The sequence below is a fragment of the Phocoena sinus genome, chromosome 6 (assembly GCF_008692025.1).
Source record: "Phocoena sinus isolate mPhoSin1 chromosome 6, mPhoSin1.pri, whole genome shotgun sequence".
NCBI lineage: Eukaryota > Metazoa > Chordata > Mammalia > Artiodactyla > Phocoenidae > Phocoena > Phocoena sinus.
The window spans coordinates 91,309,567-91,325,256 of NC_045768.1; the positions used below are offsets into that span (position 1 = coordinate 91,309,567).

Sequence of the window (15,690 nt, forward strand, 5' to 3'; positions counted from 1 at the left end):
CTGCCATGTTGTTGCCTCTTGTCACCGGGGTATTGTCCTTCTGGTGTCCGGGGCAATGAATGATGCTGACTTTAGTGGGGAGCATGAGGGCAGCTAGCAGTGCCACTATTTCTTCTTTGTTTTTAATTTCTTTGCCCGCCGAGGTGAGCAACCCTCTTTGTTGGTAAATGGCCCCATGGACCTGGGCGGTAGCAAATGCGTATCTACTGTCCGTATAGACGTTTACCTTTTTGTTTTCTGCTAGTTCCAATGCTCTAGTCATGGCGATTAGTTCAGCCCGTTGGGCCGATGTCCCTTGCGGTAATGTGGCTGCCCAGATGACCTCTTTCCCGTCTACCACGGCTGCTCCCGCCCGACGCTTACCTTCCTCTAGGAAACTGCTTCTGTCAGTAAACCAGGTAACGTCGGCGTTGGGGAGGGGCTGATCCATCAAGTCTGGTCTGCTACGGTGTGCTGCAGCCAGTACTTCCTGACAATCATGGATGACGGTAGTGCTTTCCAGGTCAGGGTCGGGTAGCAAGGTGGCCGGGTTGAGTCCTGTGGCTGAGGTAAACTTAATACGATCTGAGTTTAACAGCAGGGCTTGGTAATGAGTCATCCTGGCATTTGTTAGCCATCTGTCGGGTGGCTGGCGAATTACACTTTCTAATGCATGGGGGGCTGTTATCGTTAGGTTCTGCCCCAAAGTCAGTTTGTCAGCATCTTTGACCAAAGCGGCCACCGCGGCGATTATTTTTAAACAGGCGGGCCATCCTGCTGCCACAGGATCCAATTTCTTTGATAGGTACGCAACCGGGCGATTCCAGGGGCCCAGTTTCTGAGTTAGTACTCCCTTTGCAATACCTTTATTCTCGGCCACGTACAGATGAAAAGGCTTAGTGATCCTTCCCCCGTTCCTTTTTTTAGGGCATTCTCTTGCCCAATGACCTTTTTCTTTACGGTAGGCACATTGGTCCTTGTCTAATGGCCGCCTTCTATCCGTTGTTCGCCCTTCCTGTCTATTTCTGTCTCTACTGTTTCCTCCTCTGACTACAGTGGCCAGTATCTTACTCAAATGTCTTTCTTGCCTCTTATCTCATCTTACCTCACGAGCCTCTTGTTCCTTCTGCTTTCTTTCTTCTCTTTCTTCTTCTGTCTCCCTCTTATTATATACCTTATCTGCCTCTTTTACTAAGTCCTGAAGGGAGAAACCTTGTAGGCCATCCAGCCTTTGTAACTTCTTTCTAATATCAGGGGCCGCCTGGTCAATAAAGGCCATTGCTATGGTGGCCTTATGTTCCTCAGAGGTTGGATCATAAGGAGTGAATCGTCTAAAAGCCTCCATTAAGCGTTCTAGGAACACGGTTGGCGATTCCTGGGGCCCCTGAGTTACCTCTCTTACCTTAGCCAAATTCGTGGGGCGCCTGGCCGCTCCATGGAGACCCGCCACCAGAGCCTGGCGATACATTTTCAGGTGCTCCTTACCTTCCAGGGTATTAAAGTCCCAATTCGGCCTGACGAGTGGAAAACCGGCATCAATCTCATTAGGCAACTGGGTAGGTTGTCCATTGGCGCCTAACACATTCTTTCTAGCCTCCAGGAGAACCCGTTGCCTCTCCTCAGTTGTGAGGAGAGTCTGGAGGAGCTGTTGACAATCATCCCAGGTGGGTTGGTGGGAGAAGACAAGAGACTCTATTAGAGCAGTAAGAGCCTGTGGGTTTTCAGAGAAAGTAGGGTTATGCATCTTCCAATTATAAAGATCTGCAGAGGAAAAGGGCCAGTATTGAAGGGGCCTATTCCCGTGGTTATCGGGGGGGCCATATTCTCTAAGGGGTAAAGCAGTAGGATCCGGGGAAACAGCCCTCCGGCTTCTGGTGCCCGCCGAGGGACCCCCCCTTTCCGCCATAACAGGTGGCCCTACTGGTGCGGAGGGTTGTGAAGCTGGGGGTCCTAGGGGCGACATGGGATTTAGGGCCGGAGGATAAGGAGGTGGGGAATCTAGAAGAAGCAAATCAGACTGCAGGTCAGGATATATCGCCTTTGGCGGGTCCGGGGCAGCAGATGACTTTTCCGTGTCTGGGGTTTTCTTCAGGGCCAATATCTCCGATTGTGCTGGAGCGCATGCAGACGTGCCTGTTGAGGAAACAAAGGGCCGGACCCACGGAGGCGGGGAGAGAACTAGATCTTCCCAGACCAAGATATATGGTATCTGGTCTGGGTGTCCGTGGGGTCCTGTGTTAAAGACCCTAGACTTGACTAGCCCAACCTTATCTAACAAAAAAGATCCTTCGGGTGGCCACCCTGTCTGAAATGTAGGCCACTCAGAGGTACACAGCGTTTGCCATTTTCCTTTCCTTACTTCTACCGAAAGGTTGTGGGCCCTAGCCCTAACTTCGGTCCAGTGGCTTAGGGTAAGAGAAAGAGGAGTCGTCATAGTTTGTCCCATTGTCGTCCGTCAAAAGAAAGATAATAGTACAGAAAAACAATAAAATTTCAAAAGACACACATTGATATTGCCGCCGCGAACTTAAACCCGAAACCAACTCAAATTCAGATGGCAGCTTATATAACCTGCCAGAACCAGCCGCCGCGAACTTAAACCCGAAACCAACTCAAATTCAGATGGCAGCTTATATAACCTGCCAGAACCAGCCGCCGCGAACTTAAACCCGAAACCAACTCAAATTCAGATGGCAGCTTATATAACCTGCCAGAACCAGATGAAGGGGAGACAAAATTTGTTTCTCCTTCCAGATGGACCACCAGGGCGTCCCCCGGGGCCCGTGGACACCAGCTTTCGGCACGTCTGCCTAGCCAGGAGTCCAATACAGATTCCACAGCAAGCCGGTTCGCACGGCTTTTTCCTAATGGCGGCTAGCAACAAACAAACGACAAACAAACAGACAATTGGGCTCGAGCCTACCTGATACCTCCGACTCCCGATGTTCTTGTGACCCGGGGGCGAGAGGGGATCCCGGACGAGCCCCCAAATGTTAGACCCAAGCGGTCTACGAGGGATTCCAACTCGCCCAAGAACCGCCAAGAGTCGAGAGCCGTTGCAACACGCAAGAGGTTTATTAGGAGCCGATGCACCGGGGTTCCCTGAACCTCACGCAGGAGGCCGATGGGGAACCCCTAAAAGCGGAATCACATACTTTTTATAGGTTTATTTACTCATAGGGCGGGTATATTCTCACAATGATTGGGTAAATGTGGTGACTTTTGAATTCATTGGCTTAGGAACTTTTGTCCCACCTTCTGGCCGTTATAGTTGTTTGTTCATTGTGGCGGTTAGGGCGTATACCTGTTACGGGCAACTGGAAAATTACCCGCTGTCTGGCAAGTCCCCGTCAACTGAAAAACTCCAAGAATTGGTTTCGATAGGGAGAAGGAGTGGCGCACGATAGGGAGAAGAATTGGTTTCGATAGGGAGAAGGAGTGGCGCACGATAGGGAGAAGAATTGGTTTACGGGAACAAGTGAGGGGGTGGAAAGTCCCTAAAGGCCCCACAGTGTCTTTGTTTAAAAGTTAGCCAATCAGGGCTTCCCTGGTGGCGCAGTGGTTGAGAGTCCGCCTACCGATGCAGGGGACGCGGGTTCGTGCCCCGGTCCGGGAGGATCCCACATGCCGTGGAGCGGCTGGGCCCGTGAGCCATGGCCGCTGAGCCTGGGCGTCCGGAGCCTGTGCTCTGCAACGGGAGAGGCCACAACAATGAGAGGCCCACGTACCGCAAAAAAAAAAAAAAAAAAAAAAAAAAAAAAGTTAGCCAATCAGTACTCCCCACCCCTGGAAAGCCCCGCAGAAGGTCCCGAGCTTGTTTGTACCTGTCTATAAAAGAGCTGTACTAAACTCCATCGGGACCTCTTAGCGTCACCGGCAACGAGTGCGAGTGCGCGGAGGTCCAGGTTCGAACCTGCAATAAATGACCCTTGCCGTTTGGCTTTGACTCTTGTCTCTGGTGGTCTTGTGGAGGGGTCTCGCGACCGTGGGCATTTCAGTGTCAAACCATGTCTGAATACTAGAGTGAGCGTGATTCAGCCACAAGCTGGTAACTCCACTAAGACTAGTGAAGTCAATATTAGACCCCTAAGAAATAAAGCATTTAGGGCTAGCGAAGAAGAGATTTTTTAAAAAGAAAAATACTAATATCTATTGCTGACTAGTGAATTTTTATTCATTTTATTTATAATAAACTGTGGGGCCTTTAGGGACTTTCCACCCCCTCACTTGTTCCCGTAAACCAATTCTTCTCCCTATCGTGCGCCACTCCTTCTCCCTATCGAAACCAATTCTTCTCCCTATCGTGCGCCACTCCTTCTCCCTATCGAAACCAATTCTTGGAGTTTTTCAGTTGACGGGGACTTGCCAGACAGCGGGTAATTTTCCAGTTGCCCGTAACAGGTATACGCCCTAACCGCCACAATGAACAGACAACTATAACGGCCAGAAGGTGGGACAAAAGTTCCTAAGCCAATGAATTCAAAAGTCACCACATTTACCCAATCATTGTGAGAATATACCCGCCCTATGAGTAAATAAACCTATAAAAAAGTATGTGATTCCGCTTTTAGGGGTTCCCCATCGGCCTCCTGCGTGAGGTTCAGGGAACCCCGGTGCATCGGCTCCTAATAAACCTCTTGCGTGTTGCAGCGGCTCTCGACTCTTGGCGGTTCTTGGGCGAGTTGGAATCCCTCGTAGACCGTTTGGGTCTAACAAAACAACTTAGATCTTATTATGCCAATTGATCTTATTAAGCTAATTAATAACGCTGGTACAATATTTATAGGTGTTTCTAACAGAATTCATTTTATGTATAAATGGCCAGTCACTATTCTTGTTGTCATTATTACTACCGTTATGCCCATCCTCACTGAACACAAATAATTTACAGTAATCTGTGATCTCTCTAGAAAAGGAAATGGCATTAAGGGAAATGGCATTAAGGAAATGGCATTAAGGGAAATCACAGATCGGCAGAGAGGAAATTAAATAAATATTAAATTAAATCTTGACAGCAAGCTTTCAGAGGCAACAAAAAATCTCCATTGATGATACAAAGCAAATACGCTTAACATCTTTCTTCATCTGTAGTATCTCAATAGATACTATACAGATCTAATACAGACCTAGATAACAGATCTAATGATCTGTCACATGAAACACCTGCTCCAAAGTTTCTTTTCTCCCAACTCCTAAAAACATGAGTTCTACAACAAGCTAGTAGGTAGATTTTTGCCCCTTTTTTTCTTCTCTCACATTGCTTAAGAGGCTTTCTACTTCAGTTGTCTGTAACTCCAGAGTAGTTTAAGTTATTCAACTTTTTCTGAATTTCATTTTAGTGCATCTCAAGAGGCTGACATTGATCAGACTCAGAGAATCTATCTTTTAATTCAAAGACTGGGTAAAAATCCTGTAAATGCCTGTGCGTGAATGCATAGTTAGGGTCAAGTATTACTTTTTCAGTACCCATACCTTTACACTGCACCTGACGTGTTGCACTGATAAACACTATCAAGGTATTCTAGTTTGCAAAAACTGTAAGGACCACTTCACAGTGCATCTCTGGGAAACTAGCTATTGGAACTGTCCTCAAATTTATCCTGCTGAGGCTAAAGTTTTCTTATCTATAAAATACTCTTCAGGGACTTACTTGGGGGTCCAGTGGTGAAGACTTCCATGCTTCTACTTCAGGGAAGCACAGGTTCAATTCCCTGGTCAGGGAGAAAAGATCATGTATGCCATGCCATGCAGTCCAAAAAATAATAATAATAATAAAATACTATTCATTACTTAATTAAAAAAATAATGCGGGAAGCAGTAAAAGCCCTCAATTCCAGAAGGGTGAGAAAGCTTGGGGATAGAGAAGCTGTGAAGTTCTTTTAATTAGTCCAGCACAGAAAGACTGAATTACCTAGAATACCATTTGCTTAGTTTTCATGAAGTGCTTACTTCTGCAGTCTATGACCCTTTCTTCCAACCCCAGGCCCTCTTTGCCCCCCTTGACAGCTGAGTCCTCTTCACTTGGTTCTGGATTCCAAGGCCAGGCCAGTCTAGATGGGATCTCTCTCACCTGAATATGAAAGTGATGATGATTCATATTGGACCTAACTCAGTATACAAGAAGACACCGCTGGTAGAATCTATGTTTGGCCATAGTTTGGCACTTCCGGTAGAACAATACTCAGTAGCCATCCAGATTGCACTGGCCATTGTGCAGGATTTTTGTTCCAGAAAGTTGGAAAACTTACAGCAACAGTAGGTTGCTGGCCATCTTCTTCAGATTTACCAGTCAAAGTATGTGCAAATCAACTGGGACAGAGTTGAAAAAAGATATAAAGAAAGCAGGAAGACCTGATTCAGAAATGAGCAAATAAAGCAGCACCTGAAATCAGCAATATAATTGAAGCAGCAACAGAATTTATCAAACAGGACATTGTGATGTTCAGTGGATTTGTGAGAGGCTATTTGCTAGGCCTTGCCTCTTAAGGACATGAGTGTTCTGTCACAGTGGATTCAACCTGAGAGGAGAAGGGGTGGTAACATGATGATGTCTCTACAGTTCCAGACACCAGATTCTCCAGGGTGTGAAGAAAAAAGTAGTTGGGCAAAATGGAGCTCGCAACTTACTGTTTGTCTTCTGACAAATCCTGGCAGTGCAGCCAAAAAATAAATAAGGTGAATCCACTTTAAAAAATATATATGTTTGCAATAAACTAAAAGGATTGTAATGCCCTTTTGTGGAAGGTCTTAGAAATAATAGAATTATTGAATATATTAAATAGATTCTACTGATATAAAATAATAATAATGGGGGGGAAATCACTGCTGTTCTAGTCTCTGTGACATAATTAGTGCAGCTTGTATCTCCCAAACCTTACCATTCTGTTTCTCTTGCAGGACCAGAATACGGTGCTGCCCTTTGCATTCTCTGCTTCCCAGCACAGAAAACACGGGCAAAGAACAGGCAAGGAAGCTGGACATTTAAGCCACTCTAAACTACAGATTATTCTTGAAGGAGAATCTTTTAAGGAACTGAGTTTTTGGTTTTCCATGTATAGTAATGAATATATACAACTGAATTTTACAGTTATTTTTAAACAGTTGTATACATGTTTTCTTAACTGAGAGATGACTAATTTTAGTTTTTCTGTTTTCACTTGTATTCATTACAACGTTTTTTAAATTATAAGCCTTGAATCAATATACTTATGTGAGTGTTGATAAGAGTAATCATTTCTAAGCTTGTTTGTCTCATGCCATAATATATACACATATTTCAAGATATTGAATTTATAGAAAATATATAGAAAAATATATGGAAGTGAATATTTAGAGAAAAAATCACTACTGATCACACCTTGTCAAATTATAAGATTATGACACTTTCCCCTACTACTGTCAATACAAATGCTAGTTAATGCATTTGTATATGCAATGAAACTTTTGAAAATTCATGTAGGAAAATTATATCAGACAGCTCACAGATTAGATTGTACAAATATTGAGTACATTAATGATTATTCATTAAAAACAATCCTAGGTAAAAACAGTAATAAGATGTTGGTATTAAGCCAATCCTTTGAAGTAAAAAGTAATGGCATATAGGGTGTTAATAGATATTAGAGACATAAATTAAAGTGATTGGGCTAACTAAGGCTATAATTCCACACTAGCAATTCAGATTATTATGAGTGTTTTGTAGTGTCAGCCTGAGAATGCTCAAGGAAGTATATTCCAAACTTCCTTAATGATAAATGTCACCAGACTAGATAGCTAAACGTAATGGTTATCAGACCTCTGCCCCAAGAGATTCTCATTCAGTAGATTGTATTGTGACATTGTTATCTATAGTGTATCTGTAGTCCTCCTGGGAACTCGTCAGGCAAGCTTGAAAATCACCAAGGCTAAGAGAAGGTCTGTGACCTTGGCACACTCTGAGCCTTTTAATCTTCCTCATTTGTACTTAAAGTTTGTGAAATAGGTTATAATTGTCAGATTATATAAGCTATTTGTTTTATTTTACAGCATTTGCTCACCTGGTCTTATTTGTGACTAACAACTCTGTGAACTACTTGATATATATTTCATATATTCTTTACTTGGATTTAAGGATGCACATGCGTTCTAAAACTTAATGTGCATGAGGATCACTTGGACAAATCATTAAAATGCAAATGCATGCTCTGCCTCATAGATTTTGATTCATTTGGTCTCTGATGGGACCTAGGAATTCACATTTGAAATAAGCACTCCTGCTGATTCTGATGAAAGTGCTGTACAGATTATATATTCAGAAATCCCACTGTAGAGAACTGATGAATTAAAATCACAGTGACTGTTGGAAATCCACCTAAATCTAAACAAACCCTGTGGAAATACTTCTGTGTTTGGAGCTTCCTACCAGCTGCCAACGTATTACCTGAATTTTACTATAAATGGTGCACTTGAATGTCATAAGAGATTATCTTTATTCATTGGAATTATCTTGAGATTCATTCTATTTAAAAGACACTACAAGGAGGCTTCCCTGGTGGCGCAGTGGTTGAGAGTCCGCCTGCCAATGCAGCGGACTCGAGCTCGTGCCCCAGGTCCGGGAAGATCACACATGCCGCGGAGCGGCTAGGGCCCGTGAGCCATAGGCCGCTGAGCCTGCGCGTCCAGGAGCCTGTGACTCTGCAACGTGAGAGGCCACAACAGTGAGAGGCCCGCGTACCACAAGAAAAAAAAAAAAAAGACACTTACAAGGACAGAACTTCTAGGTGATTTAATTAAGACAAAACTCCTTATTATTTGCTATTTATGTAAACTATTTTATTTTTAACTGTCCAAGCAAAATAATTGTTTGCAGTTGTAACTATACTCTTTACCAATGTATCAAAAACTCCACAGAGAAACTGGTATCATATTTTCCTACAGGAAATCTTGCAATTTTGCAGTTCACATTTTTAGTTAGGTAAAATACAACTTTCATTACTATGCACAGTGAGAATTTAAATGTTTCTGATCCTTTCTGCAATAAAATGTTATGTACATGCTTTAAGACAGTTGAATTACTATGCTTCTCACTAATGATGGAGTAAAATTTTACGTGAATGTGTTATAATATTTCTGAATCTCATTAAATATTACATTCATAGAATTTTATTTTAGAACAATAGCTATCATCTCTTAATTGTTATGATCCTGAAACACACCAAATGCATTTCACTTGGTCAAATTTGCATTGTAACTTATTTTAAATGTTTAATCTTCGACATCTGAGTTATTAGAAGGGTTGATTCAAAAATCGAATGTGTCTGGCTTGCAGAAGAATGAAACTGTCAATCCTATAATGATTAAAATAATGGATTAACAAATGTGCTAACCATATAAACAGTGGCTTTTTATATTGGTGTATCAGTGTTTTAAATTAGGTAAAATTTGTCAATGTGATCAGCTTTATCATTTTTACTTTCAGATGATATAGTCCAATTTAATGAGGAATAATAACACTGGCTTTCTCACAGAGTTATTACCACAATGCAATCAGCAAAGTATGTTAACAATTTGGATAAACAGTCCTTGTGTGTGTGTGTGTGTATGAAAGTGCACATATGCCTGTGTGCACACAGAGTACATGTTTAATTATAATATTGATATTTTAAAATAGTTATATTTATCTGTGTGAACACGCTTTATTTCTATTTTGAACAGAGTGTTATTAATTCAACCATGCTATTGACCATCTATTTCTAATTTCCTAAATAATTATTTTAAACAGAAGTCATGTTCCTTTATCCAGGCTGGTTTTCCTCATCGAAATTGTGTGTAGAAGAATAATATCTTGATGAGAAAAAGAAGAAAGACTGCACAGTCTAACCCTGATTTTAGAGGGAGAGCTTTTTATCTTCATCCCTGACATCAAAAGAGGAGGTATCATAACACTTTAAAGCTTGAGCTTTTTATTTGACGGAGATTAGAAAATAAGGAACTCTGGATTTTGTACTTGTTTACCTGAAAACATCAAATTTAATACAACTCAAAAGATATATTCTAGTTTACTTTTCATATGTCATTGTTATAGTCAAATGTTCTCTTTTTTCCAAGAAGATAAAGTTTTCCTCCGTGAATATTATTTTTTTTAACTTTTCATTTTATATTGGAGTATAGTTTTTTTGTTTTGTTTTGGTTTTTTGCCACACCATGCGGCTTGTGGGATTTTAGTTCCCTGACAAGGGATCGAACCCAGGCCCTTGTCAGTGAAAGTGCAGAGCCCTAACCACTGGACCGCGAGGGAATTCCCTGGAGTATAGTTGATTAACAATGTTGTGTTAGTTTCAGGTGTACAGCAAAGTGGTTCAGTTATACATATACATGTATCTATTCTTTTTCAAATTCTTTTCCCTTTTAGGTTGTTACATAATATTGAGCAGATTTCCCTGTGCTATACAGTAGGTCCTTGTTGGTTATCCATCTTAAATACAGCAGTGTGTACATGTCAATCCCACACTCTCTAACCATTCCTTCCCCCCATCCTTCCCCCCTGGTAACCATAAGTTTGTTCTCTAAGTCTGTGAGTCTGTTTCTATTTTGTAAATAAGTTCATTTGTCTCATTTGTTTTTAGATTTCGCATATAAGTTATATCATACAATATTTCTCTTTCTCTGTCTGACTTACTTCACTCAGTATGACAATCTCTAGGTCCATCCATGTTGTTGCAAATGGCATGATTTCATTCTTTTTAATGGCTGAGTAATATTCCATTGTATATATGTACCACATTCTTCTTTATCCATTCCTCTGTCGATGGACATTTAGGTTGTTTCCATGTCTTGGCTATTGCAAACAGTGCTGCAATGAACATTAGGGTGCATGTATCCTTTCAGACCATGTTCTTCTCTGGATATATGCCCAGGAGTGAGATTGCAGGATCATATGGTAGCTCTATTTTTAGTTTTTTAAGGAAACTTCATACTGTTTTCCATAGTGGCTGTACTATGTACTATTCACATTCCCACCAAAAGTGTAGGAGGCTTCCCTTCTCTCCACACCTTCTCCAACATTTATTGTTTGTGGATTTTAAAATTTGTATGGAGACACAAAAGACCCTGAATAGCCAAAGTAATCTAGAGAAAGAAAAATGGTGCTGGAGGAATAAGGCTCCCTGACTTCAGATTATACTACAAATGTATAGTCATCAAAACAATATGCTACTGGCACAAAAATAGAAATATAGAGCAATGGAATATGATAGAAAGCCCAGAAATAAACCCACACACCTATGGTCAATTAATCTATGACAAAGGAGGCAAGACTATACAATGGGGGAAAGACAGTGTCTTCAATAAATCGTGCTAGGAGAACTGGACAGCTACATGTAAAAAAATGAAATTAGAACATTCTTTAATGCCATACACAAAAATAAGGTCAAAATAGATTAAAGACCTAAATGTGAGACCATAAACTATAAAACTCTTAAAGGAAAACATAGGTAGAACACTCTCTGACATAAATTGCAGCAATATCTTTTTCGATCCATCTCCCAGAGTAATGGAAATAAAAACAAAAATAAAGAAATGGGACCTAATTAAATTCAAAAGTTTTTGCACAGCAAAGGAAACCATAAACAAAATGAAAAGACAACCCACAGAATGGGAGAAAATATTTGCAAATGATGTGACCAACAAGGGATTAGTCTGCAAAATTTATAAACAGCTCATGTGGTTTAATATCATCAAAACAAACAACCCAAACAAAAAATGGGCAGAAGACCTAAATAGATATTTCTCCAATGAAGATATACAGATGGCCAAGAGGCATATGAAAAGATATTCAACATTGCTAATTATTAGAGAAATGCAGATCAAAGCTATCGATACAATGAGATATTACCTCACACCAGTCAAAATAGCTATCATCAAAAAATCCACAAACAATAAATACTGGTAAATATTATTTTTATTTTGTATTATAAGTAATTGTTTTTAATAGCTAAGAATTAATACATTTATAACAATGTCTTAAAAACAGAGAAAATCACAATTTGTGAGAATTTAAAGCCAAAATAGATCTATTTATTTCTAAAACATAAAATTGAAAAATGATTATTATTACAAGTATTCAAGTGCGGCATGAGCAGTGTTTAAAAAGATTTATAGACTTGTATCTCATCTAATATAGGAAATCATTCTAGATATTTATTTGTCCAGGGGATTAGTTAAACAAATGTCCCTAACCTATTTAAATTTGTCATCTCAATTGAAGACAGGTCTCAAGAAGTGAATTGGTGGACTCTGAAACACATGGACACACTTTGTGGCCGTCCTATTATTTAGAAGCTAAAAGGTAATTACAAATCACAGAGGTGGCAGCGGCTCGAAGGGGTCAGGTTAGAAAGACAAGGAGAAAAATTATGGTCTAATTTTTTTAAAAAAGGATGTGTGTTTAAACCCAATTGAGTTATTTAATGAGTAGATTTAGAGAAAGGATGGTACCCTGTCACACCACTTTAGCATACTGAATAGCTCAAGGGGAAAAAGTTGCTAGGAAGCTTTAATTAATTTCCTTCATCTAATCCTCGGTTAACACTAAACAAGCCACTGTCACATGCATCATATGAATTCCAAGGACAAAGTAAAAGCCATTTAAAAGTAGTCATATCCCAATAAGGTTATTAAGAGACCATTTCTAAGTTCCTCATTAAAGTTAATGCATTTAACACTAATACTGTTCAAAATCCATATTACAGTCCAGCAATTACATAAAATATTGATTGCTTTGATGTGTCCTTATATACTAATGTATTATATTTTTAAATAACTTAGTGAGGCAAAAGTCCAGGTTATTTAGTTTCAGCTTGTTGTGAAAGATTGCAACTCCTGTAACAGCTTTAAATTGCAATAGCTCAAGCCTTTGGGTATATCAGTTTTTGTCTCTAAAATTGAGTGCCAGCATCACAGCCTCTGTATTTTGTCTAGAGCTTTTCTCTCTCAGGGTTATACAAAACAATAGGAGATTAATGGGGTAACATAGTAGAAAGTTTTATGAATGATAAATATTATCCCTATTTTTCTGTAGGAGAAATGGAGTCATATGTAGGTTAAGTAACCATTAAAACTGTTATAGAAAAGGATCCACTTATGCTGCATTTAACTGCATTCCAAGCACTTATTCTTTGCTAATCTCCTTAACTGTCACTTTGAGTGCCAAAGGTGAGGTAAGGGTATGTATCCTGTATAAACATATGCAAATTTTGAATCATTTAAGCTGTCTTTTCAAGTATTGATCAATATATCAAGTTAGATGATCAAAAACCAGAATTTTCCTTACTCTTTGCCAAAAAGCCCCTTTTAGTGAGATTTTCTTTAATGTAATGAGGGGGGGCTGGGGGGAGGCATAGGTTTGCATATAAATGTATTTCCCATCAGTAAACTTACTTCCCCAAACATCTAGTACTATCATCTCAACTGAAAAGCTGGTGTAGAAAGAATGTCAAAGTCCATGCTGGAGAATAAAATCCTTCCCCACTGAAAACTGTAGAGCAGGTCTGAAGGGAATGACATCTCTCGCTATCTTAAGGAAATTCTTTTTCGTTTCTTTTTTCCTGTCAAAATGCAGCTTAATTCAGTATGAAGACTATGTATAGTGGCTTGTTGCATAAGGTCCTACAATGTCTTTTGCATAACGGTAATAAAAGTGTTTTAATGATACATTTTTCCATTAAGACTTTGGAAGAATATATTGTTGGCATAATGGGTAGAATGAGAGAGTATCTTACAATGTACGGCAAGAGGAGGTGGGAAAGTTAAAGTAAAAGAAATAAAACTATCATTGTATATTATTTTACATGAAATAAAATTTAATTAATAACAATAATTTGTAAAGTGAGGAGCGTAGCCAAACATAAATGTGAGTGAAATGAAACTAATATCAGAGACTAAAGAGAAATCTTCATAGATTCACTCTTCTGTAGAAATTGAAGACAGATAAAGGGAAAAGGGCATGGAGAGAATCAAGTTTTTAATTTTCATACAAAACATTACAAATCCATTGATATCAGATAAGTTCTTTGTATTTAGACCTCCAATGTGAGTGGTGGGAGCTATTTCAATGTCCCTAAATTCTTTCTCAATGAATTTCAGATTTCCTCTACATATATTGAAGAGAAATGTCGTGAATTTTTAAAAGAAATTAGTTCAAATGGAAAATAAGAAGAAATGGAGAAGAAAGAGAAGACAGAGGAGGTGAAGGATGAAGAGAAGAAGAACAAGGGAAAGCACATCATTAACATCTATGAAAACATATGGTCAAGAGAAAAATACACTCCTGCTACAAAGAACTGGGGAGATCAGTGTCCGGCCCTCTTTCTGCCAGTTTACTTTGTAATTGTTTTGTCCAATTTACCTTAGGCTAGCCATGTATTTCCTCCCTACTTTACATACACATGGAAATTGCACATTTTCTAGGATTGGGCTGAAACAAGTTGTGTCTTGAACACGTGGCAAATTTCCTACTCTCTTCTAAGCAAAGTCAAAATATGCCAAGAAAATATATCACATGGAGGTATAACACAACACAGGGTAAGGTGCATTTGGAAGCAAGCAAAGACTTTCCTAACAGATGAAAAACTTTCTAGAGCCCAGGCCTCCTGAAAAAGAAAGTCCAACATGAATATAAAGAGAGGAAGAGACTGCTGTGGAATGAGCTTAAAAGAGTAGGAAGGGATCATATCAAGAAAAAAAAAAAAACCTGAAATTATTCTTAGTTTGCAGTTTTATTAAGTAGAAAAGAGAAACTGTGGAACTACCTTACCTGTGATAACAGTAGGATGAATTCGTGTTTCTGTAAACTTTCCTTTGCAGTCTGAATACTGGATTGGAAAGCAAGAAAAAAAAAAAAGGAATTCAGATCAACAAGTTAAGGGTCATTTCAGCAGTTAACAGAAAGATAGTGGCAGCTGGAAAGAGGTGACAGTAGAAATGGAGAAAATAAATAATGTAGGAGGGAGAATAAAGAATTTTTGGTGCTTTGTGACAGGTGGGCAAAGGTGTCTTGCGTGATAACTGTATTAATGGAATGTCAATCCATTTACTAAGAAAGAGATTCAGGAATAGGAGAGATTCTGATGGAATAATATCACAAGTTAAGTTTGGGACAAGTAAAATTTGAGTGGAGCTGTCCAATTGTCTGCAAGATATTACCAAGTAGAAAAAATAAGATTTCTGGGCTATAAAGAAAGTATGTGAGTACAATGGCCTTATAGACAAGCAGAGGTACTGGATAAATTGGGTTTAAAAGCTTGACCATTTACAAACAATTTTCCTAATCAAAGGATTATACCTCAGTTTCTTCACCTGCAAAAGTGGGATTGCAGTGGCACCTCTTGACATTGATCTTAGAGGATTATTGTGGAAATTCAATGAGATACTATATGCAAGACACTTGTCATACGTCTAGAGTTTTATACATATTCACGAATGTTAGCTATTATTGCCGTCACTATCATCACCATTTAAACATCTGGGAATGTTAAGACTTCTTAAGAAGAAGAGATGTCTCGAGATTAAATGAGCAACCTCAGCATTGGAATACAGTTAGGGGAGGAGAATCCAGAACACAAAACTGAGTAATATGGGCAGCATTGGAAGTACATATATAACTATGAAAATAGTTAGGAAAAATAGGAAAATAGATAGGAAAAATTTTCAGAGTCCAAAGAAAATGAGGGTTGA

At 39.6% G+C, this 15,690-nt stretch overlaps 1 long non-coding RNA gene and 1 pseudogene across 1 annotated transcript; both read left to right on the forward strand.

Moving 5' to 3' along the window:
- The first annotated feature begins 6,033 nt into the window (after window positions 1-6,033).
- LOC116755394 lies at window positions 6,034-6,518 on the forward strand (annotated as a pseudogene).
- Window positions 6,519-9,770: 3,252 nt separating this feature from the next.
- LOC116755397 lies at window positions 9,771-14,862 on the forward strand. The gene is made up of 3 exons (XR_004350357.1): window positions 9,771-9,891; window positions 12,224-12,304; window positions 14,101-14,862. It is a non-coding gene; the product is annotated as an uncharacterized LOC116755397 (long non-coding RNA).
- The last annotated feature ends 828 nt before the right edge of the window (window positions 14,863-15,690 follow it).